This window comes from Polypterus senegalus, chromosome 2 (assembly GCF_016835505.1).
Source record: "Polypterus senegalus isolate Bchr_013 chromosome 2, ASM1683550v1, whole genome shotgun sequence".
Classification (NCBI taxonomy): Eukaryota; Metazoa; Chordata; class Cladistia; order Polypteriformes; family Polypteridae; genus Polypterus; species Polypterus senegalus.
The window spans coordinates 194411275-194420606 of record NC_053155.1 but is presented as its reverse complement, the minus strand read 5'-3'; the positions used below and the strand labels follow the sequence as shown (position 1 = coordinate 194420606).

At 42.6% G+C, this 9332-nt stretch overlaps 1 long non-coding RNA gene across 2 annotated transcripts in view; it reads right to left on the bottom strand.

Moving 5' to 3' along the window:
* Positions 1-552: 552 nt before the first annotated feature.
* Positions 553-9332, bottom strand: part of LOC120523633 — a 40872-nt gene continuing 32092 nt past the window's right edge. The window contains exons 4-5 of one of the 2 annotated variants that reach the window (XR_005632673.1): positions 1451-1553; positions 553-609 (exon numbers count right to left, since the gene is read on the bottom strand). This is a non-coding gene — a long non-coding RNA (uncharacterized LOC120523633). The remainder of the gene's footprint in view (positions 610-1450; positions 1554-9332) is intronic. The other variant, XR_005632672.1, reaches the window with a different exon arrangement.

Sequence of the window (9332 nt, the reverse complement as noted above, 5' to 3'; positions counted from 1 at the left end):
TTAGCTGCCTCCTACTCGCACGTGTGTGACAGTATCAACAGAATATACACGATTCACACCGCTGACAGAAAAATGTTGGGATTATTGGTAAAGTTTGCCTCAGATATGGTGCTGGCATGGTGCCCAGAATAGTTCTTGCACTGCACGTAGATAAAGGACCACAAGGACAGTTAACTTTGTATGACAGGAGAATTTTCTGGAAGGTTGGGCTAATACCGACCTGTGTAGAGAATTGTGTTTCTATGTACTAAGGCAGCCGGGCTTATTTTATTACCATTTTCCAAGCTCCACTGTGGTTTTGACTTGTTATCCAGAGTATGATGTTGTAGCCATTAGTGAAAAGTGACAAAAAAACAATTAACTACAATATTAAAGAAATAATAAAACATTGCATTAATTGTGTAGTAGTGGTAGTAACATTGTTATGTGTACAGAGCACGTATGTCTGACCATCATGCAGCATGTCACCACTCTGTGGCACCATGATAAACAAGAATTGATTAAAATTCATAACTACATTTTATATTTAATAGAAAGCACACATCTACTTACCTTAGCATCCTTTACTCCTATGTTCATTAGTCCATTTATGCTCCCAGTTTCTGAAACCTTGTGGAAAAAAAAGCAAAACAAAGAAAAGCTCAAGTTTTCTGTAGCTAACTAGTTGTTCTTGTATACAACAATTAGTGTTGCTGGTAATGAGTTCCCAGAATTAATAGCTGGAACTGTTTTCTCCTGAGACATACACACATCTCTAATGGAAAGAGTTACCTTTTAATAGCTCTAAACAACTCTGTTGTGATGAGCTTCAGCAAGAAGGTATTAAGTATTATCCCTTAAATGTTTCCTCCAGAACCAGATAAAAAGATTATACTTGTAGTCAAGTAAGGTACAGGGGTATGGAGGCAGATGGTTAGTGCTGCAGACTTACAAAGTCCTGGCCCTAGCTTGTAATTAAGCAGATACATGTTAATACATGACAGTACATATTTTTTCTTGTTTTTAATCAAATGTGACTTGTAAAAAGTCACTGTGTACATTTACAGATATAAATATATATACAGATATATATAAAAGGATTCTTAACTATTTAAAAACAGATTAATTATTTAACTGTTACATTTTTTGGATAGGTTTGGTGTCACCTGTCGATCTCACGTCTAATTTAATATATAATTGTTTCACTACAGTTTTTCATGCTGTAAAGGGAATTTGCTTTGTTGTCACAGTGGTTGGCTTGGTTCTCATATCTCTGCCCTTGATATTGATACCTCAAAAGGCTTAATGGCAGCCAGGGAGCAACACAATATAATCTAAGTGCCGACTAGGTGTGGCCTTGAAATCTGCCACACCAACTTTTAAAATGTCGTTGGAGGTTGTGTAACATGAAGGAAGTCTCAACAACCCAGACAAATAATACAAAATTGGGACAAAGGACGTGAAATAATACCTTCTCTGAGCTGGTGGTCTCTAATATATCTGCAAAGACCTCGTTGTCATTATATGAATGACTCTTCCTGTCTTTATCTCTCTCAATACAATTTCTGTATTAACTAAAAAAAAGAAAAGTATAAATCATTCATTTTTAGTAGTTTTAACTAGATTAGCAGAATAGCAGAAGAGGCAAATGTTTCTAATCTATATTTCTATTGTAATTTCTATATTCTAATTCTAATCTAAATTATTAATAATCTAGCCTTCATATCACTGGAGTATAAAATATCATACAGCTCTAATTTAAGAGATACCTGTTTTGATTTCACAATACACACACAAAGTCAATACAAATTGCTAATTTTGTGATCTATCCTGACCAGTGCCTGTTTAAAATGTATTGTGGAGCCGACCTGGACACAGACAGGCGGACATGTTGTTACTCACCACCACACGTTTATTATTTACAACTATTTACAATGATTCTGGTCACACAGACCCAGTCCAAAGTGCACAAAACCCCAATAATCACAGTCCTGGCCACAATGCCTTTCTTCGGGCCACCTCCACACCTCCTCGTGCTTCGTCCTGCTTCCACCCGACTCCAGCCTCGAATGAAGGGAGACGGCCCCTTTTATGCACGACTCGGCTGTTCTCCCGGCAGCTCTCCGGGTATCCTCCAAAGTCTTCCCCCCAGCACTTCCTGGTGTGGTGAAAGTGCTGGGGTAACAGGTCCCCAAGGCATTGGGGCGCCTCCTGGCGGTGACCACGGGACCCTACAGAGTGGAGCTTCCATGCCCTGTACCCGTGGCCCCCAGAGCAACCAGGAAGGCGACCCCCACGTGATCCAGGGTGCGCGCAGACCCACATCCGGTCCCTCATGACGTCCCGGCCGGGTCATGGCCCCTGGCATCCCTGACAGTATGTACACATGTCTTTAAAGACAATGATTTAAAAATGTTAAAAACAGTTATAGTGGGAATTAATTAATCTGTTGCCCAACTGTTAATTGATCTGTTCATTTGCTTATTGTCAGTTTTAACTAAAGTTTAAACAAAAAGCAATATAAAGTAAATATGAGTGATATTTGGAAAAAAAATGGTAATGGAAGCATTTTGAATACCGATATGCATAATTAAAGTGAGTTAATTACACGTTGGCTGGCATATTCTTTAGTGTCTGTTTGGCATCTTTTTCCATTTAAAAGCTGGGACCCACAGACATCTCAGTACTCAGTGTGACAGATTCATCTCTCAGTTTGTTTGTTACAGTATATGTCCTGTGCTGATTTGATTGGAATTCTCGGTTTATATTTTCCATGCTGCATTGTAATCTTTTTCACTCTATCCAGTGCCTTGTGATGATGGGTGCTGCTAACAGCACAACATAAAATAAAAAATAAATGAGTGAAAGTTAATACTTTACTGCATAAATGTATACTGTATTTCTTTTGCCTATCTGATAAAAACCAGAGTCAAAATTAGTCAGACAATATGGCATAATGGCTACAGTGGTGTTCTTTAAACTACAAAGTCAAGTTTCTGTTTCACTGTCTGTCTGCAACTTATTATGTAATCTTGAATATGTCACTTAACCTGATTTTGTTAAAACTCTACAAATCATGTACTGTACACAATTATAGAATGTTTGGCCCTGTGTAAATGTACTGTACAAATACACAATACTCCCTTTCTGGGCATTTATTACATCTGCATGGGCTATGATTATCAAATGGGAGCTGCATAATAATACTGGTTTTTGGAGAGCTCTTCTTCTCCCAATGTGAGTTTTTTTCACAGATGGCCCTGCCAGGCCCTTTAACTTCTATCACGCACTTTATTGCCATGACATCTCTTTGTCATCCAGGAAGCCAATAATAACAGCTAGCACAATAGGTAATTACTTTACATCAGAAAAAAAAAACTCTAATGGGCATCTTTAAAATTCCTTTGATGTTGTTTTGAACACAATTAAATATTTATAAGTGAAATTGTATTTATGAAGCCCAGTCTGGCTAGAATTGCAAGTTATGAATGTTTTCAGTTGGCTTGAATAGTAATTATCTTTGCAAGCTGACATTTGCATGTGGTTGTTCCCTTATTTAAGCTAAATATGAAAGGGGCAAACATAGCTTCATGACCAAACTTGTAAGCCATGGAATCCTCCCTAAAGTACTGTGAGCAAAAAAAAAAGAACTATATTCCATTGCAATTGAAAGTCTTCCCAGCACTGTAACAATGGGAGACAATCCTGACACGTTAATACTCTAATTTTTTGTTTGTCTTGTAGAGAAGAGCCAAGCAAAATGGCACCTTTTATTGGCTAACTAAAAAGATTACAATATGCAAACTTTCGAGGCAACTCAGGCCCCTTCTTTAGGCAAGATGTAATCTTTCCTTTTTACATTTCGTTAAGAAGAAGATGTCGCTGTCCATGTGTGCCAGTTTCTACAACCGGGTCTTCAATTCCATGTTTGTCTTGGTAAATCTTGCATATCTTCTTCCCTGTAATAAGTACTCTAAGCTTGAGAATCTGAAAGCTAAGATGAATGGAGGCATCCATCCATCCATCCATTATCCAATCCGTTATATCCTACATACTGTACAGAGTCACGGGGGTCTGCTGGAGCCAATTCCAGCCAACACAGGGTGCAAGGCAGGAAACAAACCCCGGGCAGGGCACCAGCCCACCACAGAATGGCGGCATACTTTCTTTTTTTTCTTTATTCTATGAATTCTTTAATTTGGATGTGCATAAAATGGTGCAGAGGTTGGAGCTTTTGCCTCACAAATCTGACAGCTTGAAAATCCCTCTCATGGGTATTGTGTCAGAGGAGTGTGTATGTTCTCCCTGTGCCTGCATGTATTTTCTTCCTGGTACTCAAGTGTTCCTCCCAAATCCTCAAAGACATCCAGACAACTCTAAATTGGCCTTTCAATGGACTGGTGCTATGTCTTGTGCCTGATGGTGCTGGGTTTGGCTCCATTAGGTTTGAGGACATTGTTTATGTATAAAATATAGTACAGTCCACAAATTACAGAATGGCACATCATATGATCATCTTTCTATTTGATGCATGACCCCATTAGGTATATAAGTTATGGCTGCTAGGTTATGACTAATGTGCTCTGATGTTTTTAGGTAAAGGAGACAGTGGCTTGAATGTAAGGTACTTACATTCATTGATCTCCAGAGAGTGGTGATTTGTTGCATTCCGGTTAGCAAAAGCAAGTAAGAATTTCACTGTACTCTGTACATGTGACAAAACTGATCCTGTAAAATGACTATATATACTGTATATACAGGGTTGGGCAAGAATAAGTTTACAGTTGTTCATATTGAAAAAGACAGGCAGGTTATGTTAATTAAATTGCTTTATTACCTCAAAGAATGTCACAATGGCACAGTGCATCTCAAAAGTGCTCAAATTGCTTGCCTTCATTATTTACACATTGTTGTAATCTACTTGCTAAGTAAGAATATGAAATATTAACAATAATAATAATAAGAAGACAAATAATAAGGCCAATAACACAAATAAATAACACAATAATTAATTTGTGGGGCTTTTATATTCAAGCATTGCATATTCCCCAAAGTAATGACATGATACGTTTTAAAAGTCTCACACACCATCTTCTGTGCCGTCTTTTTTTTGCACCTTTACAATACCATCAGAATATATGCCGGCGTATTTGAGCCACAGAGAAAAAACTTTTTTTCCTTGATATCACTTTCATGATGAAATGAATTAAAATATTTATATTACTTTTTACAGATAAGTCGTTAACTTTGTTTAAATAAAGAACACTGCTAATAGTTACTCATATAGGGTGGCACAGTGGCAGAGAGGTAGCGCTGCTGTCTGGCAGTAGGGAGTCACGTCCCTTGTGATCCCTGCCTGGAGTTGGCATGTTTTACCTGGTGGGTTTCCACAGTGGGCTCAGTTTTCCATTCAAAGATATAAAGGTTTGGGGATATGGTGAAGCTACAATGGCGTTAGTGTATGTGAGTGCGCTTGTGTTCACCTTACGGTGAGCTGATGCCCGGTCCAGAGATTTTGTTTCTGTCTTGTGCCGATGCTGCTGGAATGGGCGCATCCCCCAACTGATGGATGTAAACATTAAGCATCCTTTTCAGAGATATTGTGGCAAGGTGTCCTCGGAATTTAATGGATGTTTCGGGCTCACGTGCTGTATCGCGTGAAGTATAAACCTGGCCTTAGGTGCCTTACTTTTCAGCTGACGATCTTGACTAGGGCATATTTTTGGGGTAGGTTATATTACAGAGCAGCCTGAAAATCATGCTAGGGCTTATTTTCAGAGTAGGTCCTATTTTCAGGGAAACACGCTATATATATATATATATATATATAGTATAATAAGAATGACTCTCCAGACATCATAAAGGTTTGGTGCAGCCACCAGTGTATTATTTCCCAACTGCAAAAAGTTTTTAGATATTTGAACAGAGATATTCACAAGACTTAGTCCAAAACAGAACTGAACATTCAGAGGTAAGATGGCGGTTTTAAGGGCTTGGGAAGGAAATTATGTCATCTTGTCTGGAACCGGAAGTGACGTCATCAGAGGAGCCAGAATCTGGTGAGATTTCCCAGGAATAGTCTGCAAGAAACTGAGAGAGACAGTCAGCACACCCTGCCACCCACTGGTCTGGTGTAGTATTACAGTTCCCCAGGCCCTTTAGCTGTCTCCTAAATGCACATGTGTTACAATATATATATATATATATCTATATATTGTGGTACATGGTCGGCTTGTCATCCTGGCCAATACCCCCAGGCCACCAGATGGAGCCCTCCCTGCAGTATGGAGGTGTCCCGAAGACCAGCAGGGAGTCATGGACTATGTAGTTTTTATACACGACCCTGCTGGATACCACAGGGGGCTGCAGGGAGGACCGAAGACTTATTTGTGCCCTATAACCCGGAAGTTCATCCAAGGAAGAGCGACAGGCTTCCGGGGTGAAGAAAATAACTTTTACCTGACCCGGAAGTGATACAGGATCACATGGACTGGGGATTGGGAACACTTCCGGGTCAGGGAATATAAAAGGACTGTGGGAGCTCCCAGACAATTGAGCTGAGCTGGGTGGAAGGGTGGCAACGCGTCTGGGAGTCGGAGGATTGTATTTGTAGTGATTATTGTTTGGTTTATGAATATAGTGGAGGAGAGGGAATAAAGTTGATTATTGGACTTTTACCTGGTGTCTGCAGTCTTGGACAGGGGTTCAAGGGAGCGATACAGCCCTAATCTGTATATATATATATTTGCAGCTGGAGATCCACAAAGGGAGAAAAAAAATTAATCATGTATCATAAAGTAGTTTTTATTCCTGAGCTTTCAGCCCCTGCCAGGGGTCTTCATCAGAGGATAATGCTTAAACTTACAAGAATCAAAGGCAATATATAGAAAAAATTAGGTGTAGGATGGGGGGGTGCTGAGGTGGGGGTTCTAAGTCAGTGTGATTAGGAGAAGGGTTATAGGTTGTAAAGTTTTATTTGTTATAAACATGTTCTTCTTAAGTTTGCATATGCTGGATTTATGTCCAAGTGTCTGTTGATGGCGTTCTCATTTGATAGCCAAGATTCAGCCTGCTCTCTGGCACTTTTAGTACTGGCCTTAAATTTTACTTATACATTGTCCCAGTTGAATGTATGTCCTGTTGATTTAGTATGCATATAGATCAGTGATCGTGAGTCCTTTCTTCTGACGGCATTGCGATGTTCCTGTATACGCGTTGAGATTCTTTTTGATGTTTGTCCAATTTATACCGGTGGGCAAGTATTGCATGGAATGCTATAAACTGCATTTCGTGTTCCTGCTCTCGCTTTCTTGTCTTTAGCATTAAAGAGGACCGTGCGCAGATTGTTTGTGGGTTTGTGTGCTATTCTGACGCCTGACTTGGCCAGGATTCATGCTGCACCTTCAGACACCTTGTGGTGATAAGGGAGTGAGTGCCAGGTAGAGTGAGGGTTCTGATTCAAGTCAATTGTTTGCTGAGTTTTTTGGCATCTTCTGTGTAAGCTTCAATTAATTAATGTTTTTGAGTATTCGTTTGAAGTGAAAACACGGAAGAGATAGCGTCTTTCATTCATTTTTGTCTCCTTCGTATTACAATGGGTGTGGACTCTTCTGAATAGAGTTTTAACACAGCTTCGTTTATGAGATATCGGGTGGTTGCTGGCGAAGTGTAATACCTTGTCTGATATCTTGGCTGAAAGCTCAGGAATAAAAACTACTTTATGATACATAATTCATTTTTTTCTCCCTTTGTGGGTCTCCAGCTGCAAATATGCAAACCGTATCACAGACCTTCTCTTCCATATATATATATATATATATATATACTCCTCCTTGAACCGTCACCTTATCGTGGTGGAGGGGTTTGCGTATCCCAATGATCCTAGGAGCTATGTTGTCCGGGGCTTTATGCCCCTGGTAGAACCACCAAGGCAAACTGGTCCTAGGTGAGGGATGAGACAAAGAGCGGTTCAATAAACCTCCAATGAAAATAAAACTGTGGACAACGTTTTCCCTTGCCGGACGCTGGTCACGGGCCCCCTCTGGAGCCAGGCCTGGAGGTGGGGCTCGATGGGCGCCTGGTGGCGGGCCTGCACCCATGGGGCTCGGCGGGCACAGCCGAAGAGGTAACGTGGGTCCTCCTCCCCATGGGCTCACCACCTATGGGAGGGGCCAAGGAGGTTGGGTGCAATGTGAGTTGGGTGGTGGCGAGGCGGGACCTTGGCGGTCTGATCCTCGGCTACAGAAACTGGCTCTTGGGGCGTGGAATGTCACCTCTCTGAAGGGAAGGAGCCTGAGCTAGTGCGAGGTGAGAGGTTCGGCTAGATATAGTCGGACTCACCTCGACGCACAGCTTGGACTCTGGAACCAATCTCCTTGAGAGGGGCTGGACTCTCTACCACTCTGGAGTTGCCCCGGTGAGGCGCCGAGCAGGTGTGGGCATACTTATTGCCCCCGACTGGAGCCTGTGCATTGGGGTTTACCCCGTGGGCGAGAGGGTGGCCTCCCTCCGCCTTCGGGTGGGGAAGGGTCCTGACTGTTGTTTGTGCGTATCGCCCGAACAGCAGTTTGGAGTATCCACCCTTTTGGAGTCTCTGGAGGGTTGCTAGAGGGCATACCTTCTGGGGATTCCCTCGTTTTGCTGGGAGACTTCAATGCTCCGTGGGCAATGACAGTGAGACCTGGAAGGGCGTGATTGGGAGGAATGGCCCCGATCTGAACCCAGCGGTGTTTTGTTATTGGACTTCTGTGCTCGTCATGGATTGTCCATAACGAACACCATGTTCAAGCATAAGGGTGTTCATATGTGCACTTGGCACCAGGACACCCTAGGCCTCAGGTCGATGATCGACTTTGTGGTCGTGGTCGCCGGACTTGCGGCCATATGTCTTGGACACTCGGGTGAAGAGAGGGGCGGAGCTGTCAACTGATCACCACCTGGTGGTGAGTTGGCCGATGGTGGGGAAGATGCGGTCAGACCTGGTAGGCCCAAGCGTGTTGTGAGGGTCTGCTGGGAGCGGCTGGCAGAGTCCCCTGTCAGAAGTAGCTTCAACTCCCACCTCCGGCAGAACTTCAACCCGTCCGAGGGAGGTGGGGACATTGAGTCGAATGGGCCATGTTCCGTGCCTCTATTGTTGAGGCGGCTGACGGAGCTGTGGCGCAAGGTGGTGGTGCCTGTCGTGGCGGCAATCCCGAACCCGTTGGTGGACACCGCGTGAGGATGCCGTCAAGCTGAAGAAGGAGTCCTATAGGACTTTTTGTCCTGTGGGTCTCTGGAGGCAGCTGATAGGTACCGGCAGGCCAAGCGGAGCGGCCGGTTGTTGCTGAGGCAAAACTTCGGGCATGGGAGGAGTT